The following is a 12462-nucleotide window of genomic DNA, read 5'->3' on the forward strand; positions in this document are numbered from 1 at the left end:
GACCTAGACCTCAGCAGTGAGAAAACCGTATATGCCATAGGTGTACATGAAGCAATCGGCGAGGACATACTGCACCAGCTGAAGAAAGATACGAGCAGGGACAGTGACGTGCAAATGTTGATAACAATGCACAGCAGTGAATGGCCTGAGAGGAGGAAGCAGATACCTCACAGGACGCAGTCCTACTGGTCACTCTATACATTGAAGATGATCTAATGATGGTAAACAAACGCATTATCATACCAAGAGACATTACAGCACCAATCAGCACACCAGGGCATGCAGATGTGTCTGGGATAGTCTAGAGCAGTGATCTATTGGGCAGACATGAATAAGGAGGTGCGAATGATGGTCGACTCCTTCATTGACTGTCAGGATATCCGAAACGCAGCCAAATATAATCCCGTACTCGCAGACAAACATTACTTAACCACACCCTTAAATGAACTAATAATTTGCTTAATTAGATCTTTTTACTTGTTTTCAGCTCTGGGACAGTTGCGTTTTCGTCTGTTCAACCTTGACAGCAACGGCATTCCTGTAATTGATATTATATGTCCAGAAGCTTGTTATATAACTTTTGTTTTGGAGTGAACATGATGGTTGAAAAGAAAATATTCTACTACATTTTTTAGCAGTAGCAACGCCACACAGTGTTTGGTAAATTAATTTGAACACGCAACAATGGATATAGGCAATATACACAATACAGCATTGTGTTTAGCAAAATAACTTTTTTTTTAAATAATTTAAAAAAAAGACCGCCCGAACAGGGACTTGAACCCTGGACCCTCAGATTAAAAGTCTGATGCTCTACCGACTGAGCTATCCGGGCTCATTAGAAAACTATCAGTTTGCAGATTTACAAACGGAGCATTACATGGTCAGGCACAATTACTAGTAGAATAATTACAATATAGACAGTAGCTGGTGTGCAATGATACGTCCGTTCCCAGTCCTGCCGCCAGGTGCCAGTGTAAACTTAATTAATGTGCTTGTGACCAATCCTCTGGAGAATATTTCTAGTGCTTGAATTATTAAAAAAGGAAACGTTGAGATTATTTTCGTTATGTGCCAGTTTAGTCTGATTCAGGGTCCATCCTGTAGTCGTGGCTCAGTTAGTATTAAAAAACCTGGAAACAAATGCGTTTTCAGCCATGTATCGTCTTCGCCTCTTGCGATGCTCAACTACATCTACAAGGGGAATGCGCTGGATCTGTATCCTGACCAATTATGTACTTGCGTGTGCACCATATTTGACGACCAAAAACTGATTATTCAACTATAATTGCAGACTTTGTCGCTGCGAAAACAAGAAAGGTTTATTTCTGTCCGAGTGTGTTCTTTTGCGATTGCTGTAGTAAAATGCCAGCAGTTTCCAGTATGAACTAAGAAATAAAAACGTCGCATTTTGAATTCAAACTGGAGACATGCATGCTGTTGAACTGCTGTCTGCAATCAGATGGGCGTAACGCCTTGCTGTCCAGGGGTCGTCAGCGAGGGGCATTTGACAGCTGACAACCCATCCGCCACTGATCTCTTCTTTGTGGTTCCGTGGTGTAATGTTTAGCACTCTGAATTCAGCGATCCGAGTTCAAATCTCGTGCGTTTTACTATTTTCTTTAAATCAAGTGACCTGCCAGATTTCATATTTCAATCAGTCAGATGAAATAAAATCCAGTTCCGATGTCAAAGTCCCGAGACTGTTTCCTGAAGACTAATGCGTACTTGAATGTTTGTTTCATTTGCAAAACTTTCCCCCACTTAATTTTGGAATGGTGCATTGCAATAGAGGTAGTAGTAAAGCCATGGGCCTGATCCGTTTCATTTCACAGGTCACTGGCACAGAGGTGCTTGGGTGCTGCAGGGCGCCGTGGCTTAGATGGTTAAAGCGCCTGTCTAGTAAACAGGAGATCCTGGGTTCGAATCCCAGCGGTGCCGTGTATCATTATTTTTTTAAGCACAAGTAACAAAAGCCTTTAGGCTACTTTCGTGTCTTATGTTGTTACTGGAGGCGGATATCCGATGTACTTGCGGAGAAACACGTTGTGAAAAGATAAAAGAGAACAAAAAAAGGCAATTAAAGTTACGACGAGGATGGGATTCGAACCCACGCGTGCAGAGCACAATGGATTAGCAGTCCATCGCCTTAACCACTCGGCCACCTCATCCTGAATGATCAACTTCTCCCTTCTCCGTTTTCTCCCTTTGAGGTAGCACGTAGCATGCATCCATTGTGCCACAGAGCCTGATTGAAGCGAGTAACATACCCACAAACAAACTGAACGCTCAATGGTTTGGCAGAATTTGAAGAGGGAATATTTCTAGTGCTTGAACTATTAAAAATAGAAACCCTGCGATTAATTTTGTTATGTGCCAGTTTAGTATGGTTCAGGGTCTATCTTTGCTCAGGGCCTGGGGGCAGTTTGTTTTCGTCGGTTCAAAGCAAAGCAAAGTAAGGGGTGCCGTGTTAAAAATGCGTTAATATTTCAACGTCTTTTTTTCCTTATTTAGCTAAAATCGTGTTTTTTTTCCCCCAGATTTAACTTAAATCTTTCCCCAGATTTATAAATGTTGTGCAAATAAATAAATACGTTTTTAAATGTGTACATTCAGCTATAATTTATAAATCTAGTTACAAGATTTAACATTTAGCTAAATATATAACTAAATCTTAAATGTCTTAACAAGATTTAACATTTCGCTAAATATTTAACTAAATCTGGAGATTATATGCAAATGAGCGCCACCCGCTTCACGCTTTCTCGCGATTTGATAGGCTGTTGTAATGCTGAAATGTCTATATTCCCCGATTAGACTGGGGACAGTTCTGTTTTCGTCAGTTCAACCTTGACAACCTTCAACCATTAAAGTAATTAAAAAGAAAGACCGCCCGAACAGGGACTTGAACCCTGGACCCTCAGATTAAAAGTCTGATGCTCTACCGACTGAGCTATCCGGGCTCTTTTACAAACTATCACTTTACAGACGGAGGGTTACATGGTCAGGCTCAATGGAGTGGAGTACTAGAATTATTGATTGCTGTAGTAAAATGCCAGCAGTTTCCAGTATGAACTAAGAAATAAAAACGTCGCATTTTGAATTCAAACTGGAGACATGCATGCTGTTGAACTGCTGTCTGCAATCAGATGGGCGTAACGCCTTGCTGTCCAGGGGTCGTCAGCGAGGGGCATTTGACAGCTGACAACCCATCTACCTCTGATCTCTTCGCTGTGGTTCCGTGGTGTAATGTTTAGCACTCTGAATTCAGCGATCCGAGTTCAAATCTCAAGTGTTTTACTATTTTCTTTAAATCAAGTGACCTGCCAGATTTCATATATCAATCAGTCAGATGAAATAAAATCCAGTTCCGATGTCAAAGTCCCGAAACTGTTTCCTGAAGACTAATGCGTACTTGAATGTTTGTTTCATTTGCAAAACTTTCCCCCACTTAATTTTGGAATGGTGCATTGCAATAGAGGTAGTAGTAAAGCCATGGTCCTGATCCGTTTCATTTCACAGGCCACTGGCACAGAGGTGCTTGGGCACTGCAGGGCGCCGTGGCTTAGATGGTTAAAGCGCCTGTCTAGTAAACAGGAGATCCTGGGTTCGAATCCCAGCGGTGCCTTGTATCATTATTTTTTTAAGCACAAGTAACAAAGGCCTTTAGGCTACTTTCAGGTCGTATGTTGTTACTGGAGGCGGATATCCGATGTACTTGCGGAGAAACACGTTATGAAAAGATAAAAGGGAACGAAAAAGGGCAAATAAAGTTACGACGAGGATGGGATTCAAACCCACGCATGCAGAGCACAATGGATTAGCAGTCCACCGCTTAACCACTCGGCCACCTCGGCCACCTCGTCCTGGACGATCAACTTCTCCCTTCTCCGTTTTCTCCCTTTGAGGTAGCACGTAGCATGCATCCATTGTGCCACAGAGCCTGATTGAAGCGAATAACATACCCACAAACAAACTGAATGCTCAATGGTTTGGCAAAATTAGAAGGGGGAATATTTCTAGTGCTTGAACTATTAAAAATAGAAACGCTGCGATTAATTTTGTTATGTGCCAGTTTAGTATGGTTCAGGGTCTATCTTTGCTCAGGGCCTGGGGGCAGTTTGTTTTCGTCGGTTCAAAGCAAAGTAAGGGGTGCCGTGTTAAAAATGCGTTAATATTTCAACGTCTTTTTTTTCCTTATTTAGCTAAAATCGTGTTTTTTTTCCCAGCAGATATTCTGTATCTTTATTGATAGCAGATAAATGTCCATATTTGCAGCCACATGCAAAACTATAACATAAACTAATACGTTTTTAATGCCATGTGTACATTCAGCTATAATTTATAAATCTAGTTACAAGACAGTTCTTTTGCAAATTTAGCTAGAATGGCCTAAATGAGCAAGCAGATACTAAGACTAAATCTTACAAAGATGATCTAATAAAACAAACGATTTATACAAGAGACGCTAAATATTTAAGGGCTGCTGATGTGACTGGAGATTATATGGGCAAAGTTCCGTTTTCGTGCCACTCCTTCATTCACGCTTTCTCGCGAGCCAAAATAGGCTGTTCGTAATGCTTGGAATGTCTGATATTCCCCGACTAGACTGGGGACACTCTCTGTTTTCGTCAGTTCAACCTTGACAGCAATGGCATTCCTGCAATTGATATTATATGTCCAGAAGCTTGTTATATAACACTTGTTTTGGAGTTAACATGATGGTTGAAAAGAAAATATTCTACTACATTTTTTAGCAGTAGCAACGCCACACAGTGTTTGGTAAATTAATTTGAACAAGCAACAATGGATATAGACAATATACACAATACAACATTGTGTTTAGCCCAATTTATTTTTTTAAAAAAAAACTCACCGCCCGAACAGGGACTTGAACCCTGGACCCTCAGATTAAAAGTCTGATGCTCTACCGACTGAGCTATCCGGGCTCATTAAGCAACTATCAGTTTGCAGATTTACAAACGGAGCATTACATGGTCAGGCACAATTACTAGTAGAATAATTACAATATAGACAGTAGCTGGTGTGCAATGATACGTCAGTTCCCAGTCCTGCCGCCAGGTGCCAGTGTAAACTTAATTAATGTGCTTGTGACCAATCCTCTGGAGAATATTTCTAGTGCTTGAATTATTAAAAACGGAAACGTTGAGATTATTTTCGTTATGTGCCAGTTTAGTCTGATTCAGGGTCCATCCTGTAGTCGTGGCTCAGTTAGTATTAAAAAACCTGGAAACAAATGCGTTTTCAGCCATGTATCGTCTTCGCCTCTTGCGATGCTCAACTACATCTACAAGGGGAATGCTCTGGATCTGTATCCTAACCAATTATGTACTTGCGTCTGCACCATATTTGCCGACCAAAAACTGATTATTCAACTATAATTGCAGACTTTGTCGCTGCGAAAACAAGAAAGGTTTATTTCTGTCCGAGTGTGTTCTTTTGCGATTGCTGTAGTAAAATGCTATGTGTTTAATAGTGCCGTTGATGCCCTGTTTGAAAGTCATGGTATCGTAGCGCAGTATTACTAGTATTCATTTTCCCTTATAAAGATTGAAACGTGGTTAGTTTGTTTACAAATGTTTATATTTAATATAATCAGTACCGCTGTTAATTAAATATAAATATGCAATACATATATTTTCAAACAATATTTTTCTTATTATTTGAACGTGACAAGTGTTCTATGGAGTGCGGTTGGGTAATGATAGTTCAGTTCGCCAGACCTGCCAGCAGTTTCCAGTATGAACTAAGAAATAAAAACGTCGCATTTTCTACCGACTGAGCTATCCGGGTTCATTTACGAAACTATCAGTTTACAGACGGAGCGTTACATGGTCAGGCACAATGGAGAGTATTACTAGTACAATAATTACAATATAGACAGTAGCTAGTGTGCAATGATACGTCAGTTCCCAGTCCTGCCGCCAGGTGCCAGTGTAAACTTAATTAATGTGCTTGTGACCAATCCTCTGTCTCTGGTATGCTTTGCTATATTAAAAATGATCTTCCTCGCTAGTATAAGCAGACCTCGGGACAGACAACACAGGCTTCACCAAACTTTCATCTACTTATTTTCTACTGAAGTTAGTCATCTAGGATGAAATACTAAGGGCTCTCCGTGTATAAAGAGCAGTGGAAGGCAATTTAAAATAAAACAAAGAGATCCTACAGGGGAGCACTACTATCATCATTAAACAGGGAGAAAAACGTGGCTAAAGATGGCTTCTTCATATACAGGGTTTACAAGTAGCACCCCCACTTTAAAAATTGTTCAAGTAATGCCAGGGGAATAATGGCAATAATAATAATAATAAATGTAAATAAGAATTTGAAACAGCCCAAGCATTAAAACCAAGAAGTCAAAATACCGTGCATTATTTAAGAAATCAAAAATAAACTTGCAAAATTTACAGAATGAAAAATAAATGTTAAAAAAAAAAAAAAAAAAAAACCAATGATTGCTCTATTAAAGGTGAAAGGCCACAAATGCATATTTCAATTGAAATATTCTTCTTAAAAGTCATTTGAAACTATGAGATTAAAAACATAGCACGGATGGCAAAGAAAAAACCAAACTGAACGCCAATGCCAGTGTAAAAAAAAATACAAAGAAACAAAAAGGTCAGTTGCAACTTAAAAGCAGCGTAGCAGTCCCGAAATGTGGCTGAATCAGCCCCTTGATATACAGATAGTGTACACCCCAGGAAAGATCATGCTGATAGCAGATACATTGTCCACAGTCGGCCAGTACATGACAGCACAGCCAACAAAGACCTAGACCTCAGCAGTGAGAAAACCATATATGCCATAGGTGTACATGATGCAATCGGCGAGGACATACTGCACCAGCTGAAGAAAGATAGGAGCAGGGACAGTGACGTGCAAATGTTGATAACAATGCACAGCAGTGAATGGCCTGAGAGGAGGAAGCAGATACCTCACCGGATGCAGTTACTGGTCACTCTATTACATTGAAGATGAGGGAGGTGCGAATGATGGTCGACTCCTGATTGACTGTCAGGATATTTGAAACGCAGCCAAATTCAGCTGTACTCGCAGGCAAACATGCTTAATCACACCCTTAAATGAACTAATAATTTGCTTAATTAGAACTGTTTACTTGTTTTCAGATCTGGGAACAGTTGCGTTTTCGTCTGTTCAACCTTGACAGCAACGGCATTCCTGTAATTGATATTATATGTCCAGAAGCTTGTTATATAACTTTTGTTTTGGAGTGAACATGATGTTTGAAAAGAAAATATTTCTACATTTTTTAGCAGTAGCAACGCCACACAGTGTTTGGTATATTAATTTGAACAAACAACAATGGATATAGGCAATATACACAATACAGCATTGTGTTTAGCCAAATAAATTTTTTTTTTTTTATTTAAAGTAATCCCAGAACGAGACCGCCCGAACAGGGACTTGAACCCAATGGACCCTCAAATTAAAAGTCTGATGCTCTACCGACTGAGCTATCCGGGCTCGTTACAAAACTATCAGTTTGCAGATTTACAAACGGAGCGTTACATGGTCAGGCACAATTACTAGAAGAAGAATTACAATATAGACAGTAGCTGGTGTGCAATGATACGTCAGTTCCCAGTCAGCCGCCAGGTGCCAGTGTAAACTTAATTAATGTGCTTGTGACCAATCCTCTGGAGAATATTTCTAAAGCCATGGTCCTGATCCGTTTCATTTCACAGGCCACTGGCACAGAGGTGCTTGGGTGCTGCAGGGCGCCGTGGCTTAGATGGTTAAAGCGCCTGTCTAGTAAACAGGAGATCCTGGGTTCGAATCCCAGCGGTGCCTTGTATCATTATTTTTTTAAGCACAAGTAACAAAGGCCTTTAGGCTACTTTCGCGTCGTATGTTGTTACTGGAGGCGGATAGCCGATGTACTTGCGGAGAAACACGTTGTGAAAAGATAAAAGGGAACAGAAAAAGGCAATTAAAGTTACGACGAGGATGGGATTCGAACCCACGCGTGCAGAGCACAATGGATTAGCAGTCCATCGCCTTAACCACTCGGCCACCTCGTCCTGGATGATCAACTTCTCCCTTCTCCGTTTTCTCCCTTTGAGGTAGCACGTAGCATGCATCCATTGTGCCACAGAGCCTGATTGAAGCGAGTAACATACCCACAAACAAACTGAACGCTCAATGGTTTGGCAGAATTTGAAGGGGGAATATTTCTAGTGCTTGAACTATTAAAAATAGAAACCCTGCGATTAATTTTGTTATGTGCCAGTTTAGTATGGTTCAGGGTCTATCTTTGCTCAGGGCCTGGGGGCAGTTTGTTTTCGTCGGTTCAAAGCAATCCAAAGCAACAAGATTCAACAATGCGTTAAATTTGTAACTAAATCTTGTATTAGCTAAAAACGAGATGCGCGCCAGATTTAACTTAACATCTTTCCCCAGATTTATAATGTTGCAAATAAATAAATGCTTTTTAAATGTCAGTTCACGACTAGACTTTTTAATGTTGTTTGTCTGTTTTTTTCAGTTCAACCTTGACAGCAACGGCATTCCTTAACAATTGATATTATATGTCCAGAAGCTTTATCGCTATATAAGTGTGACACTTTCATGACTTTGGAGTTTGTAGGTATGGTTTGCCAAAGAAAATATTCTACCACATAATTTTTTAGCACATGCTGCAAGCTGAATGTCTATACAGTGTTTTGGTAAATTAATTTGAACAAGCAACAATGGATATAGGCAATATACACAATACAGCATTTTTTATTTTTTTTGCTTTTTTTTTTTTTTTAATTAAAAAGTGCACCGCCCGAACAGGGACTTGAACCCTGGACCCTCAGATTAAAAGTCTGATGCTCTACCGACTGAGCTATCCGGGCTCATTAGAAAACTATCAGTTTGCAGATTTACAAACGGAGCATTACATGGTCAGGCACAATTACTAGTAGAATAATTACAATATAGACAGTAGCTGGTGTGCAATGATACGTCAGTTCCCAGTGAGAAGCCGCCAGGTGCCAGTGTAAACTTAATTAATGTGCTTGTGACCAATCCTCTGGAGAATATTTCTAGTGCTTGAATTATTAAAAACGGAAACGTTGAGATTATTTTCGTTATGTGCCAGTTTAGTCTGATTCAGGGTCCATCCTGTAGTCGTGGCTCAGTTAGTATTAAAAAACCTGGAAACAAATGCGTTTTCAGCCATGTATCGTCTTCGCCTCTTGCGATGCTCAACTACATCTACAAGGGGAATGTGCTGGATCTGTATCCTGACCAATTATGTACTTGCGTCTGCACCATATTTGCCGAACAAAAACTGATTATTCAACTATAATTGCAGACTTTGTCGCTGCGAAAGCAAGAAAGGTTTATTTCTGTCCGACTGTGTTCTTTTGCGATTGCTGTAGTAAAATGCTATGTGTTTAATAGTGCCGTTGATGCCCTGTTTGAAAGTCATGCCATCGTAGCGCAGTATTGCTATTATTCATTTTCCCTTATAAAGATTGCAACGTAGTTGGTTTGTTTACAAATCTTTATATTTAATATAAACAGTACCGCTGTTAATTAAATATAAATATGCAATACATATATTTTCAAACAATATTTTTCTTATTATTTGAACGTGACAAGTGTTCTACGGGTGCAGTTGGGTAATGATAGTTCTGATAGCCAGACCTGCCAGCAGTTTCCAGTATGAACTAAGAAATAAAAACGTCGCATTTTCTACCGACTGAGCTATCCGGGTTCATTTACGAAACTATCAGTTTACAGACGGAGCGTTACATGGTCAGGCACAATGGAGAGTATTACTAGTACAATAATTACAATATAGACAGTAGCTGGTGTGCAATGATATGTCAGTTCCCAGTCCTGCCGCCAGGTGCCAGTGTAAACTTAATTAATGTGCTTGTGACCAATCCTCTGTCTCTGGTATGCTTTGCTATATTAAAAATGATCTTCCTCGCTAGTATAAGCAGACCTCGGGACAGACAACACAGGCTTACCAAACAATCATCTTTATTTTCTACTGAAGTTAGTCATCTAGGATGAAATACTAAGGGCTCTCCGTGTATAAAGAGCAGTGGAAGGCAATTTAAAATAGTTTACAAAGAGATCCTACAGGGGAGCACTACTATCATCATTAAACAGGGAGAAAAACGTGGCTAAAGAAGGATGGGGGGTTTACAAGTAGTGCATTCGGCCACCTAATAGACGCCTTGTTTAACTAATAATAATATAATAATAATAATAATTTGCTGGACTTCTACACCGAAGCATTAAAAGAAAAAAATCCAAAATAAAGTGCAAAAAATAACTAATTCAAAAAGAAACTTGCAAAATCGCAAATTCTGCATGAAAATAAATGTAAAAAAAAAAAAAAATGTGACTCAAAATAGAAGGTGAAAATCCACAAACAAAAACAAACTTGAAATCCTCTTCTAAAAAGTCACTTACAAACTATCCAGTTAAAAACACAGTTTAAATACAAAGAAAAAACCAAACAATTTAAAACTCAAGATAAAAAAAAATACAAAGAAACAAAAACAGTTAAAACTTAAAAGCAGCGTAGCAGTCCCGAAATGTGGCTGAATCAGCCCCTTGATATACAGATAGTGTACACCCCAGGAAAGATCATGCTGATAGCAGATACATTGTCCACAGCAGTACATGACAGCACAGCCAACAAAGACCTAGACCTCAGCAGTGAGAAAACCATATATGCCATAGGTGTACATGATGCAATCGGCGAGGACATACTGCACCAGCTGAAGAAAGATACGAGCAGGGACAGTGACGTGCAAATGTTGATAACAATGCACAGCAGTGAATGGCCTGAGAGGAGGAAGCAGATACCTCACCGGATGCAGTCCTACTGGTCACTCTATACATTGAAGATGAGGGAGGTGCGAATGATGGTCGACTCCTGCATTGACTGTCAGGATATCCGAAACGCAGCCAAATATAATCCTGTACTCGCAGACAAACATTACTTAATACAGACCCTTAAATGAACTAATAATTTGCTTAATTAGATCTTTTTACTTGTTTTCAGCTCTGGGACAGTTGCGTTTTCGTCTGTTCAACCTTGGCAGCAACGGCATTCCTGTAATTGATATTATATGTCCAGAAGCTTGTTATATAACTTTTGTTTTGGAGTTAACATGATGTTTGAAAAGAAAACATTCTACATTTTTTAGCAGTAGCAACGCCACACAGTGTTTGGTATATTAATTTGAACAAACAACAATGGATATAGGCAATCATACACAATACAACATTGTGTTTAGCCCAATAAATATTTTTTTTTTTTTTTTTTAAAATTAAAGAAAAAGACCGCCCGAACAGGGACTTGAACCCTGGACCCTCAGATTAAAAGTCTGATGCTCTACCGACTGAGCTATCCGGGCTCGTTACAAAACTATCAGTTTGCAGATTTACAAACGGAGCGTTACATGGTCAGGCACAATTACTAGAAGAAGAATTACAATATAGACAGTAGCTGGTGTGCAATGATACGTCAGTTCCCAGTGCTGCCGCCAGGTGCCAGTGTAAACTTAATTAATGTGCTTGTGACCAATCCTCTGGAGAATATTTCTAAAGCCATGGTCCTGATCCGTTTCATTTCACAGGCCACTGGCACAGAGGTGCTTGGGTGCTGCAGGGCGCCGTGGCTTAGATGGTTAAAGCGCCTGTCTAGTAAACAGGAGATCCTGGGTTCGAATCCCAGCGGTGCCTTGTATCATTATTTTTTTAAGCACAAGTAACAAAAGCCTTTAGGCTACTTTCGTGTCGTATGTTGTTACTGGAGGCGGATTATCCGATGTACTTGCGGACAAACACGTTGTGAAAAGATAAAAGGGAACAGAAAAAGGCAATTTTAGTTACGACGAGGATGGGATTCGAACCCAATGTGCAGAGCACAATGCCGTTGCAGTCCATCGCCTTAAAGTCTCGGCCACCTAGTCCAGTATTATCAAGTTCTCCCTTCTCCGTTATCCCTTTGAGGTAACGTAGCATGCATTTGTTTACAGAGCCTGATTGAAGCGAGTAACATACCCAAAACAAACTGACCGCTGTTGGTTTGGCAAATATAAATATGCAATACATATATTTTCAAACAATATTTTTCTTATTATTTGAATGTGACAAGTGTTCTACGGGTGCGGTTGGGTAATGATAGTTCAAATAGCCAGACCTGCCCGCAGTTTCTACGATGAACTAAGAAATAAAGTCGGAATTTAAAATTCAAACTGGAGAAATGCATGCTATTGAACGGTTCTCTGCAATCAGAGGGGAAAAACGCCTCACTGCGGTTCCATGGTGTAATGGTTAGCACTCTGGACTCTGAATCCAGCGATCCGAGTTCAAATCTCGGTGGGACCTGCGTTTCACTATTTTCTTTAAATCAAGTGAACTACCAGATTCCACATTTCACTGAGTCAGATGACATAAAAT

The 12462-nt window shown here is 39.9% G+C and overlaps 14 non-coding genes across 14 annotated transcripts; 5 read left to right on the forward strand and 9 right to left on the reverse strand.

Moving 5' to 3' along the window:
• Positions 1 to 762: 762 nt before the first annotated feature.
• On the reverse strand, positions 763 to 835 carry trnak-uuu. Its single transcript has one exon. It is a non-coding gene; the product is annotated as a tRNA-Lys (tRNA).
• Positions 836 to 1867: 1032 nt separating this feature from the next.
• Positions 1868 to 1941, forward strand: trnat-agu. The gene has a single exon. It is a non-coding gene; the product is annotated as a tRNA-Thr (tRNA).
• Positions 1942 to 2089: 148 nt separating this feature from the next.
• trnas-gcu lies at positions 2090 to 2171 on the reverse strand. Its single transcript has one exon. It is a non-coding gene; the product is annotated as a tRNA-Ser (tRNA).
• Positions 2172 to 2890: 719 nt separating this feature from the next.
• trnak-uuu lies at positions 2891 to 2963 on the reverse strand. The gene has a single exon. It is a non-coding gene; the product is annotated as a tRNA-Lys (tRNA).
• Positions 2964 to 3554: 591 nt separating this feature from the next.
• Positions 3555 to 3628, forward strand: trnat-agu. Its single transcript has one exon. It is a non-coding gene; the product is annotated as a tRNA-Thr (tRNA).
• A 148-nt stretch (positions 3629 to 3776) lies between these two features.
• On the reverse strand, positions 3777 to 3858 carry trnas-gcu. Its single transcript has one exon. It is a non-coding gene; the product is annotated as a tRNA-Ser (tRNA).
• Positions 3859 to 4876: 1018 nt separating this feature from the next.
• On the reverse strand, positions 4877 to 4949 carry trnak-uuu. Its single transcript has one exon. It is a non-coding gene; the product is annotated as a tRNA-Lys (tRNA).
• Positions 4950 to 7434: 2485 nt separating this feature from the next.
• trnak-uuu lies at positions 7435 to 7509 on the reverse strand. Its single transcript has one exon. It is a non-coding gene; the product is annotated as a tRNA-Lys (tRNA).
• Positions 7510 to 7762: 253 nt separating this feature from the next.
• On the forward strand, positions 7763 to 7836 carry trnat-agu. The gene has a single exon. It is a non-coding gene; the product is annotated as a tRNA-Thr (tRNA).
• Positions 7837 to 7984: 148 nt separating this feature from the next.
• Positions 7985 to 8066, reverse strand: trnas-gcu. The gene has a single exon. It is a non-coding gene; the product is annotated as a tRNA-Ser (tRNA).
• Positions 8067 to 8812: 746 nt separating this feature from the next.
• On the reverse strand, positions 8813 to 8885 carry trnak-uuu. The gene has a single exon. It is a non-coding gene; the product is annotated as a tRNA-Lys (tRNA).
• A 2456-nt stretch (positions 8886 to 11341) lies between these two features.
• Positions 11342 to 11414, reverse strand: trnak-uuu. The gene has a single exon. It is a non-coding gene; the product is annotated as a tRNA-Lys (tRNA).
• Positions 11415 to 11668: 254 nt separating this feature from the next.
• On the forward strand, positions 11669 to 11742 carry trnat-agu. The gene has a single exon. It is a non-coding gene; the product is annotated as a tRNA-Thr (tRNA).
• Positions 11743 to 12318: 576 nt separating this feature from the next.
• Positions 12319 to 12390, forward strand: trnaq-cug. Its single transcript has one exon. It is a non-coding gene; the product is annotated as a tRNA-Gln (tRNA).
• Positions 12391 to 12462: the final 72 nt, after the last annotated feature.

Source organism: Polyodon spathula, chromosome 25 (assembly GCF_017654505.1).
Source record: "Polyodon spathula isolate WHYD16114869_AA chromosome 25, ASM1765450v1, whole genome shotgun sequence".
In the NCBI taxonomy this organism is placed as follows: domain Eukaryota; kingdom Metazoa; phylum Chordata; class Actinopteri; order Acipenseriformes; family Polyodontidae; genus Polyodon; species Polyodon spathula.